This window comes from Hyaena hyaena, unplaced genomic scaffold (genome assembly GCF_003009895.1).
Source record: "Hyaena hyaena isolate Hyena2069 unplaced genomic scaffold, ASM300989v1 scaffold_243, whole genome shotgun sequence".
Classification (NCBI taxonomy): Eukaryota; Metazoa; Chordata; class Mammalia; order Carnivora; family Hyaenidae; genus Hyaena; species Hyaena hyaena.
Genome location: NW_024080872.1, coordinates 558,569 through 576,618, shown reverse-complemented (window position 1 = coordinate 576,618; position 18,050 = coordinate 558,569). Strand labels below are relative to the sequence as shown.

Below are 18,050 nucleotides of genomic sequence, written 5' to 3'. Positions count from 1 at the left end.
TCTCTTGGTGTCTACTTCTTTTCCAGTGAGATATGAGTCCTACTTTAGTGACTCCCGGAGGGAAAAGATTGAATTGGCTATATAATGGGAACTGTCTTTAAAAAATACAGCAGGGCATCCAGGAGGGTGGGGATTATCAGTTGTCTTGAGTGGTGTACTGTTTTGAATAAACCAGTATCAGTGGGTAGAGATTTTATGATTCTCTCTACTCCTGGGTATTATAAAAGAGAAATACCATATTGCTCAAGACTTTCAAGTTACGAAGTTGCTATTATATTTTTTCTTCACTTGCATTTATAATTGTAAACTGGGACAATGATCTAAGGATAGAGCAATTAGAATTAAACCCTTTCAAGAATTCAAAAATATGTACATTTTTACCTCTACCTTTATTTTCAACCAAATGCCAATCAATCCTTAATAAGCCCTTTCTCCCTCTCTCTCTCCTCACTCTTCTCTCTCTCTCTCTCAAAGCCAAATACGGCCGATTTTCAAGCATTGGTATCTATGTCTCTCGTTCTATCCTTGTAACTCCAAATGAATTAGTATTGCCAACAATTTGTTCACTTATATACAAACAGAAGGGCTTGCTGGGATCGCTGTGTTACAGGTAAGGACTACATACTCCCCATTATCCTATAACCCTATTACTGGGTCTAGGCAAATGTTTGAGAAGGAGCATAGATTCATTCATATCCCTTTCATTCATGAGAGATCACTGATCCCTATTATTTCTGCCTGTAATAATGATTGACACTTACTAAGCACCTAATCTGGGACATGCACTGTTCTAAATGCTGTATATGCATTACCTCATTTAATCTTGCTCCCTGGATTATGCAATAAGTGCTATTTTTGTCTCCATATTAAAAATGGGAAAAGTGAGTAACAAGGAAGTTAAGTAACCTGTGAAGTCACAGCATTCGTAATTGACAGAGCTATGATTTGAACGCAGCAGTCTGGTCCCTACAGCAAATCTTTAGAGGAAATATGGATATTCCCTGGTGATAATAGTAGTCCTGACAGAAGTGGTCCTTTTGAAGGATGAACTAGATAACCAGGTAAGAATGGAAGCATCGAGAAATGCACCTGTCACATCTAAAATTGTTTCCTCACCACCCAAGTACACACTTGGAGATATTTGGACAGGATTAGTAAGGTTGCTTTTATAACAAGAATTTTACTCAGGAATGGTAGTATATTAAACTATTGCCATCCATTACCAAGTTGGTTGTTCATCAACTTAATTAGTAAAACTAAGGAACACTCATATAACAAGGAAAACGACACAAGATGTGGTTTCCAAACTACACCAAGGTACCCCAGGAAAATGCTGGAAATTCACGGGGGTGGGGGTGGAGGGGAGCTGTGGAACATTTTAAAATTTAGAGGGAAACAGTATGATATTTGACATATGTCAGTCATCACATGGAATACTAGCTCAAGATATTTAACAGTTTCAACATTAGATTGTGCTACATTGTTTTCGATGACATCATACATTTAGTAAGCTGGGATTTTGGCAGTTCCTGTCATTAAAAAGCAAGTACTGGGTGAAAACCTTTGTGGAACATGAAATGAGGATGTCCAGTCTGATTTTATTTTATTTTTTAAATGCTTTACTTATTTTTGAGAAATAGAGCATGAGCAGGGGAGGGGCAGAGAGAGGGGGACAGAGGATCCAAAGCGGACTCGGCACTGATAACAGAGAGGGGCTCGAGCTCACAAACCATGAGATCATGACCTGAGCTGAAGCCGGACACCCAACCGACTGAGCCACTCAGACACCCTCCAATCTGATTTGAAAAGTTTAAGAGGTTGTGCAGGAAATTGTATCCCATTAGTAAGTAATTATGATTATTTGAAAGTGAAATATAAATATGTTGTCTAATGTACGCATATCATTTTTTAAAGTTGTCAGTAGGTTGATAGGATGCAGTTTCTAAGACTTCCAGGGAAGATGGCGGAGTAAAAGGACCCTAAGCTCATCTCGTTCCATGGATACAACTAGATAACACCCACATCAGTGTAAATAACCCAGAAAACGACCCATCGATGGTCAGAACAAACTCTCCACAGCTAAATGTAGAGAAGAGGCCATACTGAAGAGGGTAGGAAGGGCACGGATATGATCAGGAGCTGAATGGACCCGCGGGTCTGTCCATGGGAAGGAAGCATGTAGGGAAATAGGTGATGGCTGATTAAGAGCACACTTCCCGTCATGAGCACTGAGTAATTCATGGAACTGTTGAATCACTACGTTGTATGCCTGAAATTGGTATAACACTGTATGTTAACTGTATTGCAACTAGGAAAAAACTGCAAAAACACCACCCACTAAATTGTTTGAAATTAACTACTAATTTGAAATGAAGGTCTTCTCTTGGCCTGGGGGTGGGGTGGGGAATGAATACAATTACGGAGACACTAAGTGATCTGTGAACAGAGGAATTTAGGGAGCTTCCGGGAACAGATTTTAAGATATATTTATTTTGTGGGTAGAAGTTAGGAAGAGGGACAGTCCAATATTCAGGCTGGTTATCATTGCACCATCTGGATGGGCATGTGAATGGGAGGAAAGTGTTGCAGAAAGGAAATGGAGCGGCTCTAAAGGAGAACTATAGACCCAAATCACCCATGAGTCCATTAGACTCCATGCTCCGTGAGGCTGGAGACCATGTGAATTTAATTCTCTTGTGGTTACCCAGTGTCGAGCATATTTTCTGGCGGAGCAAATATTTTCTGAAGGAAGAATGAGTGGAATCTTTTTCTAGCATTATCTCAATAGTTCAGTTGGGCCAGCTGGCAAATAAAGTCGATAATTGCACTCCTTCTCTCTAGCAATCTAAAATGGAAAGCCAGTGTTTGATTATATCACAGCCCGCGTGCCTACTGCTCTCTTACCCCGATACTACTTCCCACCTAAGCTGGGGATGCCCAAACAGCTCTGTTGGGAACGAAATACAGTATCAGGCTCAAGACCACTGATGAATTCAGAACACTGTTGCTGGGTACTTCTACGTTGATTCATTGATTTCTGACCTCTCTTGCCTTGGCGAACTTTCAGTAAAATTAGGAGTTCTTACCACCGTCTTTCCTTGCTAATCAATTGATCTTTTGCTTGTTTCTAACCCCTGGTGATCTGAGGAGCCACGTTATTCACATTGAGAAATACAAAGGGCTAGAAATAAACTTCCTCAGTCTAGTATAGAGTATTTAAGAGAATACTGTACAACAGATCAGACACCAGGGCCAAACAGTGGTAGTGTTTACTTCGAAATCAGGAACAAGATAGCATAGCTCACTGTCAGTATTTGTATTAATCATAAGCCGGAGGTCCTAGTAGTATAAGAAACGATACCAGGAAACACAAATGGTAAATTTTGGAAAGCTTGAAACAGAAAGTTATTATTCACCCATGACAAAATGGTCTGGATAGAAAACTAGAAATGCGACCACAGATGCATTATCAAGACTCTTAGAAAGTAAGGTTGCTGGATGTGCTATTAAAACATTAAAGTTCATTTCTATCTACCAATATCAAAAAACTAGAAAATACAATTTGAAATCAAACAACTTAAAAGAGAAATTTTTACAAATTAGGTTCCGTTTTCTGCTTCCCGCATGATGGAGTAATGGGTACTATTCCTTCCGAAAAAGCTCGAAGACGGGGAGATATTGGCCTTTGGGAAGGTTGAGCTACCTGAAATTTGAGAACCAGAGGGACCTATTCAAAGAAAGTGTTCTAGCATATTTGTTGGCGATTCCTTGAGTCTGTTGTGTGATACTAAGACACCCATGAAGAAGGTGAAAACCCATGGTGAAGAAAAAATAAAACAGCTCTAAGATGGACAATCCTCCAAGCTTTCTCAGGGCTCTGAAATAGTCTAATTCTAAGCGGCTAGTGTGAAACCTGGCGTGCATCTAAATAATTCAGCTGAGAATCGCGCCAGTGTCATACCCTAGGAATAAGACTATGTAAGCCCTAGAATAAATCCCACTCCCGACTCATGCTACAAAGCCTAAAACAGGCTTCCAAAGAATCAAGCAGATCCAAAAACAGACTTAATGCCAGTCGTAACACAATGCAGGCACTGGCTAAAGCAAGATAACAACTTCCACTCCTTGGCCATGTAAACTTCACACTGCTGAAGCCTCCAATTCCTATTAATAGACATGCAAAGGAGCAGGAAAATGTGACCTATAATTTGAATGGAAAGAAGTCAATAGGAACAGACACAGGAATTAGAGAGATGGTAGAATCTGCAGACAAACATTTTAACAACTGTTATAAATATGCCCGAGGAATTGTAGAAACACATGAAAATGAGGAAAGAAACCAGTGCTATGAAAAGAACCAAAGGAATATTCTAGTGCTGAGCAATATACTATCAAGAATGAAAACTCTACTGGATAAGAAAAGCAGAGAGTTAAATACTGCTGAATAAGGGATAGACCCTTTAAGATGCAGAAATGGAAACAATCCAAACTGAGCTACAGTGAGAGAAAATAATGAATAAAGTTAGTAGACCATCAGGGAATCTGGCTAACATATGTATAATTGTAATACCAGAGTGGAGAGGAGCAAAAAAGGAAATTAGAAAATAATGGCTGAAATTTTCCAAATTTGAGAAGCAGTATAAACACAGATCCAAGATTCTTGGCCAACTTTAAGCAGGAAAAAAACACTAATACGAGAGTATATCATAAAGAACTGAAAGCCAGTAGCAAAGAAAAAATTCATTCAGTCAACCAAAGGAAAGGTGAATACACAAAGAGAAAGAACTTTTTTTAAAGGTGGCAGAAGGGCGCCTGGGTGGCTCCGTTGGTTAAGCATTCTACCCTTGATTTTGGTTCACATCATGTGTAAGTTCGAGCCCCACTTCAGGCTCTATGCTAACAGTGCAGAGCCTGCTTGGGATTTTCTCTCTCCTTCTCTTTCTGTCCCTCCCCTGCTCGTGCACGTGTGTGCACGCACTCTCTCTCTCTCTCTCTCAAAATAAATAAGTGCTGAAAGAGATGCAAAAAATACTGAGCCTTGAATTTTCTACCAGTGAAAATACTCTCTAAAAAAGAAGACACGGGGGCACCTGGGTGGCTCAGTCTGTTAAGCGTCCCTACTTTTCTTTTTTTTCCTTTTCAATTTACATCCAAGTCAGTTAGCATATAGTGCAATAATGATTTCAGGAGTAGAATCCAGTGATTCATCCCCTGCATAAAGCACCCGGTGTTCATCCCAATGAGTGTCCTCCTTACTGCCCCTTGCCCTGTTAGCCCATCCCCCCACCCACCTCCCCTCCAGCAACCCTCAGTTTGTTCTCTGTATTTAAGAGTCTTTTGTGTTTTGCCCCCTCCCCGTTTGTATATTGCTTTTGCTTCCCTTCCCTTATGTTCATCTGTTCGGTGCCTTAAATTACACATATGAGTGAAGTCATACGATATTTGTCTTTCTCTGACTAATTTTGCTTAGCATAATACCCTCTAGTTCCATCCATGTTGTTGCAAATGGCAAGATTTCATTCTTTTTGATTGATGAGTAGTACTTCATTATATATATATATATGTATATGTATATATGTATGTATATATATACGTGTGTGTGTGTGTGTGTGTGTGTGTGTGTGTGTGTACATCTTCTTTATCCATTCATATGTCCATGGACATTTGCACCCTTTCCATACTTTGGCTATGGTCAATAGCACTTCTATAAATATTGGGGTTCTTGTACCCCTTCAAAACAGCACACCTGTATCCTTTGGATAAATACCTAGTAGTACAATTGCTGGGTCATAGGGTAGTTCTAGTTTTAATTTTTTAGGAACCTCCATAGTGTTTCCCAGAGTGGCCACACGAGTTTGCTTTCCTACCAGCAGCCTAAAAGGGTTCCTCTTTCCCTGCATCCTTGCAGAAATCTGTTGTTGCCTGAGTTGTTAATGTTAGCCATGCTGGCAGGTGTGAGGTGGTATCTCAGTGTGGTTTTGATTTGTATTTCCCTGATGATGAGAGATGTTGAGCATTTTTTCATGTGTCTGTTGGCCATCTGGATGTCTTCTTTTGAAAAGTATCTATTCATGTCGTTTGCCCATTTCTTCACTGCATTATTTGTTTTTTTGAGTGTTGAAATGGTAAGTTCTTTTTCGATTTTGTATAGCAACTCTTTATCTGATATGTCATTTGCAAATATCTTCTTCTCCCATTCCATTGGTTGCTTTTTAGTTTTGCTGATTGTTTCCTTTGCAGTGCAGAAGCTTTTTATCTTGATGAGGTCCCAATAGTTCACTTTTGCTTTTGTTTCCCTTGTCTCCACAGACATGTTGAGTAAGAAGTTGCTGTGGCCAAGTTCAAAGAGGTTTTTGCCTGCTTTCTCCTCTAGGATTTTGATGGCTTCTTGTCTTACTTTTAGGTGTTTCATCCATTTTGAGCTTATTTTTGTGTATGATGTAAGAAAGTGTTCCAGGTTCATTTTTCTGCATGTCGCTGTCCAGTTTTCCCGACACCATTTGCTGAAAAGACTGTCTTTATTCCATTGGATATTCTTTCCTGCTTTGTCAATCATTAGTTAGCCATACATTTGTGGGTCAACTTCTGGGTTCTCTATTCTGTTCCATTGATCTGAGTGTCTGTTTTTGTGCCAGTACCATACTGTCTGGATGATTCCAGCTTTGTAATACAGCTTAAACTCCAGAATTGTGATGCCTCCAGTTTAGGTTTTCTTTCTCAACATTACTTTGGCTATTTGGGGTCTTTTCTGGTTCCATACACATTTTAGGATTGTTTGTTGTTGCTGTGAAGACTGCTGGTGTTATGTTGATATGGATTGCATTGAATATGTAGACTGCTTTGGGTAGTACCGACATTTTAACAATATTTGTTCTTCCAATCTATGAACACAGAATATTTTTCCATTTCTTTGTGTCTTCTTCAATTTCTTTCATGAGCTTTTTATAGTTTTCAGTGTATAGATTTTTCACCTCTTTGGTTAGGTTTATTCCTAGGTATTTCATGGTTTTGGTGCAATTGTAAAAAAGTATTGATTTCTTTATGTCTTTTTCTGCTGCTTCATTACTGGTGTATAGAAATGCAACCAATTTCTGTGCATTGATTTATATCTTGCGACTTTGCTGAATTCATGGATCAGTTCTAGTAGTTTTTTGGTGGAATCTTTGGGGTTATCCATATAGAGTATCATGTCATCTGGGAAGTTTGACTTCCTCCTTAATGATTTGCATGCCTTTATTTCTTTATTTCTGATTGGTGAGGCTAGGACTTCCAGTACTATGTTGAATAACAGTGGCAAGAGTGGACAACTCTGTCGTATTCCTAACCTAAGGGGGACCCCCAGTATTTCCCCATTGAGGATGATATTAGTGGTGGGCCTTTCATATATGGCTTTTATGATCTTGAGGTATGATCCTTCTATCCCTACTTTTTTGAGGGTTTTTATCAAGAAAGGATGCTGTATTTTGTCAAATGCTTTCTCTGCATCAATTGAGAGGATCATGTAGTTCTTATTCTTTCTTTTATTATTAATGTGAGGTGTCGCAATGATTGATTTCCAGATATTGAACCAGCCCTGCATCCAAGGAATAAATCCCACTTGATTGTGGTGAATAATTCTTTTCATGTATTGTTAGTATCTTGTTGAGAATTTTGTATCCATGTACATCAGGGAAATTAGTCTGTAGTTCTCCTTTTTAGTGGGGTCTCTGGTTTTGGAATCAAAGCGTCCCAACTCTTGATTTCTGCTCAGGTCATGATCTCATGGTTCATGGGATTGAGCCCCATGTCAGGCTCCATGCTGCTTGAGATTGATTCTCTCCCTCTCTCTCTGCCTCTCCCCTGCTCATGTTCTCTCTCTCAAAATAAAGAAACTTAAAAAAAAGAAGAAGAAGCCACAATGAACACAAAAGTTGGTCAAACAAAAGCTGCAATAATTCAGTTTCTGTGTTCATACATCACAAAAACCAGCTAAAGTTCTTCAGATTAAAGGAAAAAATTATATCAGACACAATTTAAAATTATATAAAAGAATCTAGAGTGATGAAGAATATGTGGGTGAATATAAGAGTTGCTTTTATCATTAACTCACCACCTGAAACAACAAATAAACCATGCACATATATTAAAATTGTTCTTCCAAATACTGGATACTGGGGAATGATAGACGTTGGTCTCCAACAATCAGAATAGAAATAATCTGTTCCTTAATATTGCCCAAGTAGTGCCTAGAACAAATCCCCAGGCCACAGAGAATGGGACGGGGGGGCTCTGGGGGTCTGGGGAAACCAAGGCAACCAGAATTCATAGCGACAAGCAGTGAGGAAAAATTACAAAAAGAATGACAGAAAACAGTCCTCAGGGCCTGTAGAAGGCTAGGCAGAAAGCCCATTCCCATTCTCCAGAGTGAACAATCTCAACCTCGTAATTCAGAGCATAGTGTAGAGTTCTCAAAAGTTTTTTGTTTGTTTGGTTTTGGTTTTGTGTATACATCAAGAGCAGGAAAAAAATAACGCTAGATTAAACACGGCTTTGGTGTCACCTAACAATACAAACAGTACCCAAAGGGATCAAACTTTTTTCCATGTAACTTAAATATGTCCCAGAACGGAGCTCAAGAATATTTTTAGAAATGCCAACATATCCATCACCAAACAAGATGAAATTCACAATGTCTGTTATCTAACCAAAATTAACAGGCATGCAATGAATAAGGAACACAGTAACATAACAATGAGAAACACCTATCAACCATAAATAACCCACAAATTGACATGATAAATTAAGTAGACAAAGACATTAAAATAGTTATTATAGTTTCCATATTTTCCAGAAGCTGGAAAAAAATTGAATATATTACATAGAGACATGGAATATATAAATAGACTCTAGTAGAATTCCTAGAGATAAAATCCCAATGTCTAAGATAAAACATATACTGAATGTTATTAACAGCAGAGCAGACAGTACAGAATAAATGATGAGTGGATGTTATAATAGAAACTATCTGAAATGAAACAGAGAGGGAAAATGAATAAGGCATATGTGCACTGTAAAAAAAAAATATCCAAGCTGCCCATATATGGGGAATTGGAGTCCCTGAAGGAGAGGGGAATAGAAAGAATATTTGAATCAATGTCTAAAATTTTTTTAAAAATATTTTATTTATTTCTGAGAGAGAGAGAGACACAGCATGAGCAAAGGAGGGTCAGAGAGAGAGGGAGACACAAAATCTGAAGCAGGCTCCAGGCTCTGAGCTGACTGTCAGCACAGAGCCCAATGTGGGGCTCGAACCCATGAACCATGAGATCATGACCTGAGCCGAAGTCGGACGCTTAACCGACTGAGCCACCCAGGCGCCCCTCAATGTCTAAAATTTTGATGTAAATGATCAACTTACAGTTTCAGGAAGTTGAAGGAGCTCTAAGGACAAGACACATGAAGAAATGACGCCAAGTTATGCTGTAATCAAATTACATAAAATCATCAATAAAGAGAAAATATTTTTTAATTTATTTTTTTATTTTTACTTTTTAAAATTTATTTTTGGAGTTTATTTATTTATTTTTAATGGTGGAGAGTGGGGGAGAGACAGAGAGAGAGAGGATACCAAGCAGGCATGGGGCTTCAACCCACCACCCCACAAATGATGAGATCGTGACCTGAGCTGAAATCAACGCTCAGATGTTCAAGTGGCTGAGCCACCCAGGTCCCCCATAAAGAGAAAATTTTAAAAGCATTTAGAGGAAAGGAAAGAATATGCTTGTTATACACAACAGAACAAAGATAAAGACAATGGTCGATTTCTTGGTGAACATAATATGAGCTGGAACACAGTGAATCACAAATTCTTTACTCAGTAAAAATTTCTTTCAAAAATGAAGGTGAATGGGGCACCTGGGTGGCTCAGTTGGTTGAGCGACCAACTTCAGCTCAGGTCATGATATCATGGTTTGTGGGTTTGAGCCCTGGGTCCAGCTCTGTGCTGACAGCTCAGAGCCTGGAGCCTGCTTCTGATTCTGTGTATCTCTCTCTCTGCCCCTCTCCCACTCGTACTCTGTCTCTCTCAAAAATAAACATTAAAAAATAATGAAGGTGAAGAAAGCAGAAGGGGAGGGGACTTTCATTATGGTTGAATGGTGCTATTGGTAAATCCTGTCCTGAAAAGACAGTAATAAAAATGGACAAAATTATTTTTAAAAAACAACTACAGGGGCTCCTGAGTGGCTCGGTCGGTTAAGTGTCCAGCTCCTGATTTCGGGTCAGGTCATGATCTCACGGTTCATGAGTTCAACCCCCGCATTTGGCTCCACACTGACAGCATGGAACCTGCTTGGGATTCTGTCTTTCTCCTCTCTCTGCCTCGTCCCTGCTCATGTTCTCTCTCAAAATAAATAAATAAACTTGAAAAAAATAAAAATAAAAAAAAACAACAACTACAATTTAAAGACTCTGGAAACTTGCCAAAGGCATGAAACACCTTAAGAAGTGTTCATTCAAGAAAATCTACCGATTCGTAGTAAGAACAGTGGAAGTCTATGGTGTTTTAACCTGGCTGTGTTCTCAACATAACCACCCCTCCTGGCTCCATAATGAAGAAATACTACCAGGGCAGTAGGAAGGGCTAAGTTTTTTTTGGATCAGAGTTTTAAAAATTCCACCTACAACGGTATTATTTTCCAACTGAGGCCCCGGACACCACGGAGTGGAGAAAAAAGCGTAACTACATTTCTCATGTTCGAGTTCCTGACCCATGAATTCCATGAGTCACAATCAATGAATGCTTTCCATCGTAAGTGCTGGGCTAATTTGTCACACAGCCATACTAACTGAAAGATACCTGTTACATGAACATGAGATGCTGCCCTTAAAGGGAACCTGACGTGGGAGTGTTTCAAGTACCAGATGTTATGCCAAAGTTGGAAGAGCCTTCAGATTATTAGTGGAAGCATGAAAGCCATCAGGAAATGGGTCATTTAAGGCTTAAGGCAAACTAAGGAACTTGTTATTGGAACATGGAGGAAAGGAAAACCTTGTTCTATAATGGTGGAAAGTTTAGACACAACGTCACCTGCAGGTATCTGGAAAATAGAAAAATATATGTAATAAATTGGATAACGTAACTAAAGAGATTTGAAGCAGAGGAACAAAGGAACAAAAGTTCCTTGTGTCTTCTTGTTGTGTATAGGAAAATGCTAGAGAGATTATTCAAAGGAAGAACTGGTATATACAAAGAAAGGTTCAAAGACTTATTGTAGGCATTCCAAGATTCTAGGATTAAAGAAGGATTTCAGAGAAAAGAGCAAATGCATAGTAAGATTGTAAGATCCTTTGTAAGACCAGAGAAAAATCCTCCAAGAATCATTTAATTGAACAAAAGCTTCCTTTAAAGATCTTTCAGCGGGGGGTGCCTGGGTGACACAGTCGGTTAAGTGCCCCACTCTTGGTTTCAGCTCAGGCTACGATCTCATGGTTTGTGAGTTCAAGCCCCACATGAGGGTCTGCACTGACAGTGTGGAGACTGTTTGGGATTCTCTTTCGCCCTCCCTCTCTCTCTGCCTCTTCCCCACTCACGCTATCTCTGTCTCTCTCAAAAAAATAGATTAAAAAATAAAAATAAATAAGTAAATAAATAAGTATCTTTAGGAACTTGTCTATATGTCTTTGCAATGTAACAATGGAGTTTGCAATTTCTAAGGAGCATTCATGGGGCACTTGGGTGGCTCCTTTGGTTAAGCATCCGACTCTTGGTTTAGGGACATGATCTCGAGGTTTTTGGGTTTGAGCTTCATGTCTGGCTCTGTGCTGACAGTGCAGAGGCTGCTTGGGATTCTGTGTCACCCTCTGTCTCTCTGCCCTATCCCCGCTTGTGCTCTCTTGCTTGCTTTCTCCCAAAATAAATAAATAAAAACATTAAAAATAAATAAGGAGCATTCATTATTCCTCAGAAGTCAAGTAGGAAAGGGCATCTGGAAGGCTCAGTTGGTTAAGCATCTGATTTTGGCTCATGTTATGATCTCACAGTTCATGAGTTCGAGCCCCACGTCAGACTCTGTGCTGACAGCTCAGAGCCTGGAGCCTGCTTCGGATTCTGTGTGTGTCTCTCTCTCTGCACCTCCCCTGCTCACACTCTGTCAAAAATAAACAAACATTAAAAAGAATTTTAAAAATGACAATACCAAAAAAAAGAAGTCAAATAGGATGTCCAAATGGAGCAGGGCTAAACTCAAAGAGATTTATGAGTGTGACTTTTGTTAATGGAGAAGATTATGTATTGATTTAGAAGAAAATCACTATGTTTTTTAAAGTGGCTGGCAGATAGATGGTTCTGTTAAGGACATTTTGTACTGAAAGAAGGCTTGTTTGGAGGCTATTTTGACAATGAAGCAAGCAGAGGACCTTGAAGCCTTTGAGACCTCATCACACTTCTCTGCACAAGGTCAAATGATTTGTCTGAGAACCTGTGGGATGTGGGCGCAGGGCAGTGTGTTTATGGCATCCAGATCCACACTTGTGCAGCAGTGAAGTCTGATGGGCTCATGACAGGCTCCTTTGACAACACTGTGACTTGCTGGGGGAGTTTCCAAGCCAGGAGCCAGCACTTCCGGGGGGCACTCGAGGGGTGGTGTTTAGCGTTGACTACAATGATGAACCTGATATCTTGGTGAAGGGCTCTGAAGACTTCGCTGTGAAATTATGGGCTTTATTTGCTGGGACTGCCCGAACACACTCGCCGGCACACGGAATTGGTCACCGAGGTGATTTTGCAAGAGTATGATGTCAAGTCTCTCTTGCATAGCCATGGAGACAACATGCTCTTAAGGGTGAACAGATAGGAGATCAAGATTTGACCAATGGGGAGAGAAATCAACTACCAGTAGTTAAAGACGTAGTCTGTCTCCGAGGTTAGAAGTATCACCTACAGCCAAGACTTCAGTCTGATGGCAAATGCATTGTAGTTTGGAACTGGGTCTCTACCAGTGGGACTTTGCCACTTACGATATTCTCAGGGTCATCAAGACCCCTGAGATAGCAAACTTGACCTCACTTGGCTTTGGAGATATCTTTGACCGGCTGTCTGACAACCACCATCTGTATATCACGGACATGCAGACAGAAAGCCTGATTGGCCGTTGGCCTCTGTCAGAGGACAGGAAATCAAAGAGGGGCTCAAGCTTCCTGGCAGGAAAAGCATCTGGCTCAATAGACTGGGCGCAATGATACGGGCTTGGTCTTTGCCATCAGCGTGCTTGATCACGGTATTCACCTCGTGTTGTGGATGGACTACAGCTGACGGCGCGAGCTTACCACCGCTGACTTTGGGTGTCAAGGTTGCGGGTTTTCAGTGTAACCTCAATGACGGCTGACTCCATGAACCAAAGTCTCACCTCACGGTATCATCGCTCAGTGCACACTCATTTATGCTTGTTTGCCCGCTGGCCCGGGGCATGGGGCAGGCAAAGGGCTTGTTTTATTGATGTTTGGTGGAGCATGCAAATAAGGTAGGCCATTGACTTCATTTGTACTTAGCTCTGTTGCTCAGTATAGGAGGATACATTTGAGGTTCCTCTTTCTTGAATATTGCTTTTAGGTAAAGGAAGTGAAATGGTTCACTGATCTGCTAATTGGTTGCCTACAAAAACACATTCAATCAAAAAAAAATTTCTACCAGTTTGGATACCATTTTAGCTACATCTTATAAAGTAAAACCTACATTTTCGATAAATCCCACCCACAGTTTCAATCCTAGGTATATATCTAAGTTTAAAGAATGTATATCTTCTTACAAAACATGTGTTCAGTCATCATCAGTCCGTGTTTTGAAGTTTTTATGAGAGGATGAGGAGTTCGAGCTTTCTAGTCTATTATTTTGTTCCTGGTATATCTATCTATCTATCTATCTATCTAAATATATAGATATAGATATATAGATATAATTTCTTATTTTGAGATAGAGAGGGGGAAGGGGCACACAGAGAGAGGGAGAGAGAGAATCTCAAGCAGTCTCCACACTGTCAACGCAGAGCCTGATGTGGGGCTCGAACTCACAAACCATGAGATCATGACCTGAGCCAAAATCAGATGCTTAACCGACTGAGCCACCCAGGCACCCCTGAAATTATATTTTTTAAATCAACTTTATTGCGATATAATTTCATAGCAGCTTTATTCATAATTGCCAACAATTGTAGAGAAAAAAATCCAAATGTTTCTCACCAAATTGTGAATGTATGAACAAATTAAGATGTATCTTTCCAATGGACTAGTACAAAGCAATAAAAAAGAGATGAACAGCTGACACACTTAACTAAAGGGACGGACCTCAGAAATGTTATGCTGTGCAAAAGTAGCTACATAAAACATATATATTGTATGATTCACTTTCTATGAAATTTTAGAAGAAGCCAAATGAGTCTACAATGACAAAAAGCATATCAGTGGCTGTCTGGGGCCAGGGTTGTTGGGGGAATTGGCTGAAAAGATTTAAGATGAAATTTTTGGAGTGATGGAAATATTTTCCATATTGAGTGTAAATGAAAACCATTGACTACTAATTAGGACGATGTATTGGTCAGAGTTCTCTAAGGAAACAGGACCAAGAGGATGTATAGGAGTGACTGAGTGACTGATTTAAAGGAATTGGCTCATGGGGCACCTGGGTGGCCCAGTGGGTTAAGTATCTGACTTCAGCTCAGGTCATGATCTCATTGTTTGGGACTTTGAGCCCCACATCTGGCTTGGTGCTGTCAGCACGAACCTGGTTGGGATCCTCTGTCACCACCCCCCCTCTCTGCCCCTCCCTTGCTTATTCTCTCTCTCTCTCTCAAAAATAAACAAACATTTTTTTAAAATAAAAGAGGGGCTCCTGGGTGGCTCAGTCGGTTAAGCGTCGGACTTCAGCTCAGGTCATGATCTCACAGTTTGTGGGTTCGAGCCCCGCGTCAGGCTCTGTGCTGACAGCCAGCTCAGAGCCTGGAGCCTGTTTCAGATTCTGTGTTTCCCTCTCTCTCAGTGACCCTCCCCTGCTCACGCTGTCTCTCTCTCAGAAATAGATAAAACAGTAAAAAATTAAAAAAAACAAAAACAAAAACAAAAGAAATAAAAATAAAAGACTTGGTTCACATGATTGTGGAGACTGGCAAGTTCACAAGACTCGAGGGCCAGCGGGATGGAGATGTAGGGAAGAGTTTATGTTGCAGTTGGGGGTCCAGAGGTATTCTGCTGCAGAATTCCCTCATCCTGGACGGAGATCAGTCTGTTTCTATTAAGATCTTCAACTGATTAGATGAGGCCCACCCATATTTTGATGGGTGATTTATTTAATGTCTACTGGTTTAAATTTTAATATCTAATAAATGCCTCTAAAGAGACATAAAGCATAATGTTTGACCAAATACCTGGTTACTTTGGGTTAGACAAGTTGATGCATAAAGTTAACCATCACAGATGGCTGTTATTAAAAAATGAGAAGAGCATGTTGGCAAGGATGTCGAGAGATTAGAAAGTTTGCAATAGTTTGTTGAAATGTAAAATAGTGCAGTCACTGTGGAAAAGAGCATGGCGGCCCTTCAAAAAACAGACACATAGATTTGCCACATGATGGAGAAAGTCCCCTTCTAGGAATATACCCAAGAGAACTGAAGGCACAGACTCACAGAGGCATTTGTGCTAGTGAAAAAAGCCAGACTCAAAAGACTACATATTGTATAATTCCACTCATATGATATGTCTGGAGGAGGCAAATCCAAGGACATAGAAAGTATATGGGTCACTGCTTTAGCCTGGGAGAGAGAGATGAGAGGTGTTAAGGTGGGGTTGACCAATGGCTATGGGATTTTTTGTTGGGTAAATAAAAATATTCTAAAACTGATTGTGGCAGTGGTGACACAACTCTGTCCCCACAGTAAAAACCATTGGGTTGTACACCTTATTTTTTTTAAGATTTTATTTTTAAGTGACGTCTGCACCCAACATGGGGTTCAAACTTACAACCCCGAGGTCAAGGGTCGCTTTCTTTACTGACTGACCCAGCCAGGTGACTCAAATTGTACACTTTAAAAGAGTGAACTGTATAGTATGTGAATTATATTTCAACAAAGGTGTTTAAAAAAAATAATATATGGTACCTGTAGTTGAAGTCTTAAAAGACATCTAGGAACATTATGATGAAAATTATAAAACTTTATTGAAAATACCTAAAGTGACCCAAATAAATAGCAAAGATAATATTGCTTTTTATTTTTATTTTTAAAAATAATTATTTATTTATTATTTTTTAATGTTATTTACTTTTGAGAGAGAGAGACCACAAGCAGGGGAGGGACAGAGAGGGAGGGAGACACAGAATCTGAAGCAGGCTCCAGGCTCTGAGCTGGCTGTCAGCACAGAGCCCGACACGGGGCTCGAACTCACAAACTGAGATCATGACCTGAGCTGAAGTCAGACGCTTAACTGACTGAGCCACCCAGGCGCCCTGTAAATTTTACTCTGTCAGTCCTTCCAATATCCATCTATAGATTCAATGCAGTTCCAATCAAAATAATGATAGGGTTTTTCTTAGAACTTGAGAACATGATTTTGGAATTCATGTGGCAAAGCTAAAAGTGAAGATACCGCTGAAGAAGAAAAAACAAGACTTCTGCCATGTATCAAAATTTCATATAAGATACAGAAATTGAGACAATATGGCATTGGATCAGGGCTACGTCAGTGGACCAGTGGATCACAGAAGGCAGGCAGGCAGGCAGGAAGGAAGGAAGTTGGGGGGAGAGAGGGAAGAAGGGAGGAAAGGAAGGAAGAAGTGAGGAAGGAAGGAAAGAAGTTAAGGAGGGAGTGGGGTAGAGTGTGAGGGAAGGAAGGAGGCAAGGAGGCAGAAAATAGATGATAATTGTGTGATAGATAGATATACCGATATGTGACAGAGACACCATTGCAAGTGAATAGAAAAAGAATGACCATTCAGTATATGAGGAAACAGTACTGAGAGAGGAGCGCCTGGGTGGCCCAGTCGGTTAAGCGTCTGACTTTGGCTCAGGTCATGATCTCACTGTTTGTGGGTTCGAGCCCTGCGTCAGGCTCTGTGCTGACAGCTCAGAGCCTGGAGCCTGCTTCAGATTCTGTGTCTCCATCTCTCTGTGCCCCTCCCCAGCTTGTGCTCTGTCTTTCTCTCAAAAGAAAATAAACATCAACAAAAAGAAAAATAATTTAGCATTATCTTGAAAATTCAAAAATGCACATACTTAGGAATCCTACTCGAATGCATACAGCATAGAAAAATTCTTGCACGTGAGTGCTAGAAGACGCAGACAGCATTCTTTGTTTAACTACTCTTCGAAATAGCCAGAGACAAGAAACAGCCCAAATGTACATCAGCGGGAGAACAGATCAATGATGGCATACTCTATATGAATAATTTAAAAAAAAAATAAGCACAATCTGGCAGGACTCGTAAACATGGTTGATTGCAGATTCATAATGTTGAGTGAAAAGACAAGCTGTAGACGGGCGCATATAGTATGTTTGTAACTTCAAAAAATAAATATCTTGTTAACGATATGTAACATGGGGGCAGGTGTGTTATGCCTACGGCACTCTTCTTCCCGATTAAACCTGGAAGCTATGTTTTCAAGAATCCTCCTCCCTGTGTGAGTTCCGTATTTGAGTTGGCCATTTGGAAGGCAGAAGCGAAACAGAAGCTAATATACTAGGAAGTCTGTGAACGTGAGATACAGCGATAGGCAGACAGAGAGAAGCTTGGAGGGCCCTGCCTTGTCCCGGTTCTTCTGTTCCATTGCCAGCTCCTCTTTCTGATGAATGGCCTTGCCAATCCGTGCCAGGCTCAATGGCATCCCCAAGTGCTTGGCTATGGTCTCACAGAAGCAGCTGTTTCCATTAAGGGACCAGCTTTCGCAGAGAGGGCGGTTTCCATAGAACTCTCCATTAAATCTTTCATGGTACAAAGGTGGCCACCACATGTGCCCCATTCCTCAAATTTCCCCACGTTTTCTAAGTTGGTCACCCTTATTACGGATTCCGGTGGACGGACAATCTGA

The 18,050-nt window shown here is 40.3% G+C and overlaps 1 pseudogene; it reads left to right on the top strand.

Annotated features, from left to right (window-relative positions):
* Window positions 1-11,012: 11,012 nt before the first annotated feature.
* Window positions 11,013-13,291, top strand: LOC120239861 (annotated as a pseudogene).
* The last annotated feature ends 4,759 nt before the right edge of the window (window positions 13,292-18,050 follow it).